This window comes from Taurulus bubalis, assembly GCF_910589615.1.
Source record: "Taurulus bubalis genome assembly, chromosome: 12".
Taxonomy (NCBI): Eukaryota; Metazoa; Chordata; class Actinopteri; order Perciformes; family Cottidae; genus Taurulus; species Taurulus bubalis.
The window spans coordinates 14851140-14858684 of NC_136600.1; positions in this window are offsets into that span (position 1 = coordinate 14851140).

Genomic DNA, 7545 nt, shown 5'->3' on the forward strand with positions numbered 1-7545 from the left:
CTAGACCTTAGTAACGCGCGTTCCTACGCTACTCAAGACATTTTTACTAGTCCGAAAAGTTCTCTTTTGGTGGCGCGTGAGTCACACGACACTTCCTGCATGAACAGTCTATCACAGAACTCGATCTGAGTGATTTGAGTGACGTAGCTGCTGGTGCGTAGGAGGGAAGCTGGGAATGGATGAGACGGAGACGGAGTGCCCGGATCCAACTGGGAGGCTCTCTCCAGGGCCCTGTTTCTCGTACCTGGCAAAACAAAGTCAAGCAAATGTCCTAATCTCCATCTTAAAATAGCGAGATGATTGACATCAGGCTATCTGGGTTTCTTCACGGCTGATCCGCGCTGAAACGGTCTCGTTTATTCTAGCCAGACGTCAGTCATCTGGATAAATGCGCGCGCCCGCTCCTCTTCAGAAGGGATAATAATGGAGCACTGACACCACGATGTTCTAACAGTACAATGGCAAATAAACTCAGAGGAACCTTTTTTTATGTCTCTAATGAGAAGCAGGAGATGATCATGAAGGCATATGAGGAAGTCAATACCGTAGTCATTCACAGCAAACGCGTTGCGAATATTCCAAAGTTTTTGCAACATTGTTGGCGTGAACGCAACTTTAACATCGCCCCGGCTGCGAGACATAAGCGTCGCAAATATATCAGACAAGTTAAATGCGTCAGTGGAAAATGTATCGGCAAATTTTAAGTGCTTCGTCACCCAACTCAATCAGATTATATTTACGAATAAATATATACTTATGAGGATACATGTACTGTATGCGCGTATGAATCATGTACTGTATATGTGTATATGAGTTTGAATATGTGTATGGTGGATCAGTATGTATGTATTATTCATAATCAGAAATTCAATCAATTGAAGCAGTGAAAATAAATTGTGTGTGATTCTCTGTATTCTTATCACGATCACCTTAATCATGTTCTACAATAATGATATGTATGGTGTACTAATAACACTGTCATATAATTATGAGTGCTTTCAACACATCCATAAGTTTCTAAAGCGCTAAATAAACTTAAGAACAGCGCGGCATGCAGCGGCTGATAGTCTGTGTCTGAGACGGGCGATCAGCTGCGCCTGTGGTGATCAATGTCCGCGGCTCGAGAAGCTCTCGTAAATAAATTATTTCTTGCCGGCAAAATCTATAGCGCCGCGTACAGGAAGTCATGATAATGTAAAGGATGGATCCTGGCGATCTTAAAGAACTCTCTCCCTATAAAACTAATATAACTAATATCGCTCCTTCATCAATGAGGATGACCTACGTCATCTTATCCTGACAATTAGCCCGCTAACTCAGTAAACCAGGTACGAGAAATAGGGCCCTGGTTCCCTGGGATTAAGGAAATTGCAAAGCAATACAACACTCCAATACCATCAAGTACACCATCCTGTCTGTAATGACGTGGAGCTTCTAATGAGGACAAGACACGTCTGGTATGAACGGAATCACTTTACTGGTGCACTGCAGTATTACAACTGTTAAAGCGATTGAGAACGCGCTCTTGCACCCGACATGTATATATTTTCCACACGTAACATCAACATTAGTTAGCGTCAACAAGCACGTGTCATTGTACTTTCTGCCTTCAAAGTAAAAGCACTTCCTGTTTACATGCTCTTCGCAATAAGAGTAAATCATGTAATAAAACAAGTTACAACACTGTCGAAAGGCTTTTCAGCCTGGGCAGTATTGTTCTGACCCCAAGGAGGAACAGGCTGTCGGATAAAAGATTCAAGAGACTTTTACTCATGCGATACAATCGCTATTTTGAAGAATAGAGAAACATTATAAACTTCATAGGATATAGTGCACTTTCTGTTTATTTAGGCAAAGATGAAGTGGATGTTCGGTTTATTTAATTGCATTTTCTGTTTCTATTTTTTGGGTTAAGTGCATTTCTGTTTCTATTTTATGGGAAAAAGTGCCATTAATTTTTCTATTTTTCTTAAACCACTACAATGATTCCTATAACAAGTTGGTTTTGTTCTTAGGAGTAGGCCCCCATTTGGTTTAGTGAGGTCTCATGTTTCCAAAAGCCTGTTTTTAATGTGTTATGCTGTTTGACCGACCTGAATGTCCCCACCATACATAGCCTCTTGTATCCTGTTGTTTGTGGATTTTAAAGTGAGGCATATTTCTTTGGTCAGACAGTGTGAACAGGGTTAATGTTCGTTCAAGTTAATGGCTGAGTTTTATATGCCATTTTGTTTTACATGTTTACAATACACTATGTGGAAAGGCTAAGAGATGTACTTTTACTGAAGTTAAGGATCTGAATACTTCCTCTTCCACTGGCAGATATCAAAAATAGATAAGGAAGCACCTCAGTGTTGCGTGCGAGCACTTAGATCCCACAACAGCGCTAACGAGAATCTGGAGCATCCAAATTTAGTCGAACGAAATCCAGGGTTAATCACCCAAGATGCAACGCAGACACTCAAACATCTGTTAGAAAAGGGAGAGCATGGTAGCTTGCATTGGAAATCCATTTGCTCCTCAAATAAATAGGGGGGAACAGTGGAATTACTTTCCAATCTCTGAGTGGAGAAGAAACATTCTTTTTTTTTTTTTACTACACTAAAAAAGTATGTTGATGAGGGGGAGAAGGGATGCACAATGATTTAAACAGCAAGTGTTTTCAAAATGCATTACCTATTAATCCAAATGGGCTGGCTTCTCATTTCTCATTTGCATCAGAGAAATTAATTGGTATACATACAAAATCAAAATTGGATTTAGTGGTGAACTAAATCATACATATTTGGCAAGGCTATTTAGCTAGGCTCTGGTAATGTTGTAGATATTAACCCACATCAATTGCTGGCCAAAATTTGGACTTCAAGCAAGGACGGAATATATGGTGATGCTTTTTTTTTCCAAACCACTGCTCTGTGGCTGAACCCTGCACTACAAAACGCTTTGTTGTGTCTCTGGAGAGCGGGCGGTTTCTATTGTAGTACTCTATTCTATTCTACTATACTCCATGCTACCTGAAGCAGTGTTGTAAACTGGTACATGAAAGTGCAGCTCTCTAACAAGGGGTTTTCTTGGCTGCTAAATTGCGAGTAAAATCTTTTGGCTGCATGCCTAAGCTCCCGCTAATTGTTAGGGAGGAGGGTTACCTTGAAAACACTCTTCAACTCTCACATCACATTAAGTCGTAGCCAATACAGAGAAACAGACTTCACGCCGCAAAACTTAAGACAGGATCCTATTGGAAGATCCGTGCCCATTCATCTTTAATGTATCTCAACGTGTGCTCCGAGGCTCTGAGGACTGACAATGAAGAACAGACAGAGTGAAAGAAGAATGGTAAAGGGAAAGAGAGAATTTGGAAGGAGAAAAGAGACGATGAGGGGGCAGCTTACTGGGGAATAGGAGTATACTGTGAATGATTGATGAGCAGACAGGGCTGTTGGATGCGTTTGCCAAGCAATAGAAATGGACTAATCCATCCTTTTCACTCCCTGAGGATCATAGCACCGTAGTCATCACTGAGCTAGTGGGATTTTTGGAACTTTCCAGTTGGTTCACTGGCCATTTTTTAAGAAGTGGAGGAGTTGGGGCCAAATGGTTTCCAGCGTTTCCCTCGCTCCGACTGCCTGTCTCTCCCTTTGTCTTTCTGTACTTGTCCATCTGACCGTTGGTTGGTTCATTTGCTTGGATCAATCTGTTCTCCCCCGAAATGTCCACAGTCATCTCCTGTGTCATTTCCCCCCTTGACCACCCACTCTCACCAGTGTGATTCTCCATCCAAACTCACCTTCACTCATGCTGCATCCTGATTACACTTTTATACCTCTTGTTACTATTTCTCCCATCAGCTGCCTGTCTTTTTTGCTAAATACAGAGTGACCCCTGTTGGTGGAGAATATACTTACAGGCAGTAATGGCACATCTTTCTCCTCTCTGGGGGACATCAACCGTGAAATCAGCCTGGCGTTGGCTACACTGTGACAGACCCTATGTCTCGGGGCCATATTTGCCCCCTGCTCTCCCTCTTCGTTTGGGAAGTAGCACCGGTCAGCAGGTGGGGTTAGCCTCCTTGATTCAGAGGTCTCCACAGTGTTTCCTCTCTCTTTTAGAGCTACTGTACAGCTGACCATTAAAAATCTTGACTGTAAATCTAGTTGCTGGCAATCAGTGCCTCCACGTGTTTTTCTTTTTATCTCAAAAACATGAAATAATGTGTTTATTAAGTAGTGTGATGTGGTGTAAGAAGTACTCAGATGTTTGACATAACAGTAGACTTATCTTTTTACACCACAATGTAAAAAGAAGTAAAGTACTTCGCTAAATTTTCCTTTTTTTTTAAGGCAGGCCAAGCACTAATTCTGGTAAATGGAGTGAGATAATTGGGTCACGTCATCAGGAATGACCTAAGTGATGACCAATGTTGCAAACAATTGAAAAACAGCTCCCAAAATGGACAAGTGCAAGTCTTATGTTTGTGACTATTGTTCCCACCTTTCATTCTGTGTTGAGGCATTTTATGCACAAATTTAAATGTCGATTGACTGCATCAAAAAATGTATTCATAAAGGTATTAACTGAGCCAACACATAGTGATACAAGGTATTCTTCTTGTTTTTGGAAACATTGGAACTAATGTCCCTATGTTTTTTAACCACGATTGACTTTTAAACAATAATTACACCTGTGCCTTGGTGTCCTCGTACTGTATTAATATGTTTTGTTGTTGTATGGACTCATGTGTCTGAAGAAATAAAGTTGAATATGGATTAACAAGATTGCGGGTGTTGCGTTCTACCGGTATTGACAATGATATTTAAAAAAAGAAATATTGCTAGCATAATACCCATGATAATATGTGTTGTACAGTTGCAGTTGAATACTATCGCTCCACATCACTACAAGAGTATTTTGAGTGTAAGTTATTTTCCAAAAAAAGAGACAAAATGCACAATTAACCAAGTTAAAGATGAAATTGACTCATAGCATCGTTGTACAAATGTTATATAGATATTGAGCTAATATCCTTATCAAGATTTATTTTAGTCCCAATAATCGGGTATTGAAAAGCTGACAGCCCCTGTGTTATACATTGTTTAGATTACCATCATTTTATTCAATTATTGTATTATTGTTAATAATTTCAAAAGGTATAATATATACAGAAAACACGTGTGAGACCAGTTAAGAGGTTCATATAGCAGTATATGTGTTACTGGTTTATTGGTTGTTGATAGAACACAGGAAAGACCACTGTCATTTGCCGCAATTGGCGGATTCCGTGGGTCGTAAGCTTTCCAGAAAGGTGTGCCAATCATGTGTGGCATCAAGCTAGGGATATAAAAAATGATATTTTCACAACTTGGGGAGCTCTCTCTTTCTCACTTTCGAGTCCTTCGAGTCATAGTTATGGTTGAATTGTGTTCTAAACATGTCAAATGGACTTGTATGCTCTTGTATGGCCAGGCTTTGCAGTTTTTTTTGCTATGTCACATCAGTGGCTTTGGTATCGATTTAATGGGAGTACGAGGACTTGGAGAGTGAGGAAGAGCTCCTGATGAAGAATTCAACCCCCATTTTTGCCGGCTGCTGGGGTTTATTAGGTCTTAACCGATGTGTAAAAACAACAAGTCTTAGTTTTTCTCTGATGTGCTGGACTATTTCTTGGTCAAACGCAGTTACTTCCTGAAGTCTTGCCACTGTGAGGTTTCCAGGCTTCTTCATCTACAAGCTTTAGAGAAGAATTTAGTTTTTCTAAGCCAAGCCAATCGGCTGCTGGCTGTAGCCTCATATTTTTCGTACAGTCATTTATTTTGAGTATTATTGATAATTTAACTCTTGGCAAGAATGTGTATTTCACAAAAGTTTAAACTATTGCTGTCAATACAACATTAGGTCAGGCTATTTGTGTCCATCTCATCTTGTACTGTACCTTTTACCGTTTCATGTAATGTGACAATCGATTATCATGTCCTGTGTGCTTCAATCAAATCCAAACAGATGTCTTCACATTTTCTGTTGAAACAGTGACTTATTCATTCTGAGCAGTTTCCCAAGATGCAAAGTTGATATCATTGTATTCATGCTGCAGTTGCTCTTGGAAGTCAAAACAGAGAAGTGAATCGTCTTAAATTTGCTAAAACGCTTAAGTTATGACACAACCAGCAAAGATTTCTTTTGAAATGCTGTGCTGGGCTGTCTACAGTAAGTGAAGTGTAATTGGGTTTCAGTGTAGAAAAATGTCTGGAGTTTCACTTCAACTTTAATTTGCTCCAGAGTAAAAAGAATGAATGTATGAGACGTATGCAGATGGGAATGTCAATATGAACTGTGCTTTCTCTTTGCTTTCATCATTCTCGTAAGCCATCATGACATTGCCGATTTTATTGAGGAGTTTCAGCTCGAAGAGTGAAATGTATGTATGTCTGAAACAAAGGGTTTGGGGGTAGCACCTGGTTGGTTTGATGAAATCATGTACAACAGCGCTGCTATAAGGCAGGACATTACTCAAAGTTACACCATGTAACTTGAGTGATATTTCACGTGAAGATAGTTTACTAAAGTGTTGATGAACTTACTAGATAACATGCACCTAATAGGTTCAGTTGGCAAGTTACACTTGACTCCTCCGCAGTCAATCACGCTCTGCTTAGACGACATATCGGGTCACCAGATAAGACCGGCCCCTCTCACACTCTCAATTACCTCACATGATTTATTTCAGATTTCATTTGATGAGACTGACCCGAGCCCCAGCCGCAGAGAAGACTGACTTATAAACGTCAACCATGAGATTTTGATTTAAGGAGATCCAAGTGATTAAAAGTTAATTGTTGAAATGTGTCAAGGTGGCTTGTTTAATTACGGCGAACGAGGCATTCATTTGGGCTCCGACTTAAAATAGTGTGGCGGGTAACTAACACTGGGAGGCTCGCCTGTGTAGATGCAGCGCTGCTTTATTTACTTTGCAGAAGTCACAGCGATGACCCCTGGGGAAGATAATTAAGGTGGATTCAACATTTCATGCCGTACGTGATAAGCATATCAAGACAATTATGCTCTTCAGCAAAAGGGATGGGGAGCTTGAAGCTGGAAAAAATGCTGATAAGCAGTGTTACGCAGGTTTAAATTGTGAGGAATAACAGACAGTTTTGAGTATTCAGATGTGGCTTATCCCCAGGCTGCTGCTTACACAGGATAATTATGTCCAATGTAGTAGCTGGAGGAGGTAGCTGGTGGAGTGGGAGTGCAGCCTTCCTGTCACTGGGGAACCAACAGAATGCTCTCCCATCTCTTTTTTTTTTCCCATCTCTTTTAGATTTGTTGGGCTCATATTCATTGCCACTGATGTACGTGTCAGGTCATAGTCCTCCATTGGCATTAATGTATTCCATCATTTCCACTGTATTCAAGAAGAAGAGAAGCCATGAAGAGATTTCTTGCCTCCCGCAAAGTTTGAACTGGGTCACGGTAACGACCCTGCAGGCCGTTTCTCTTTGCATAAGTATTCCTTTTATGACATGCCAGTTACACAGCAGATACTCAGGA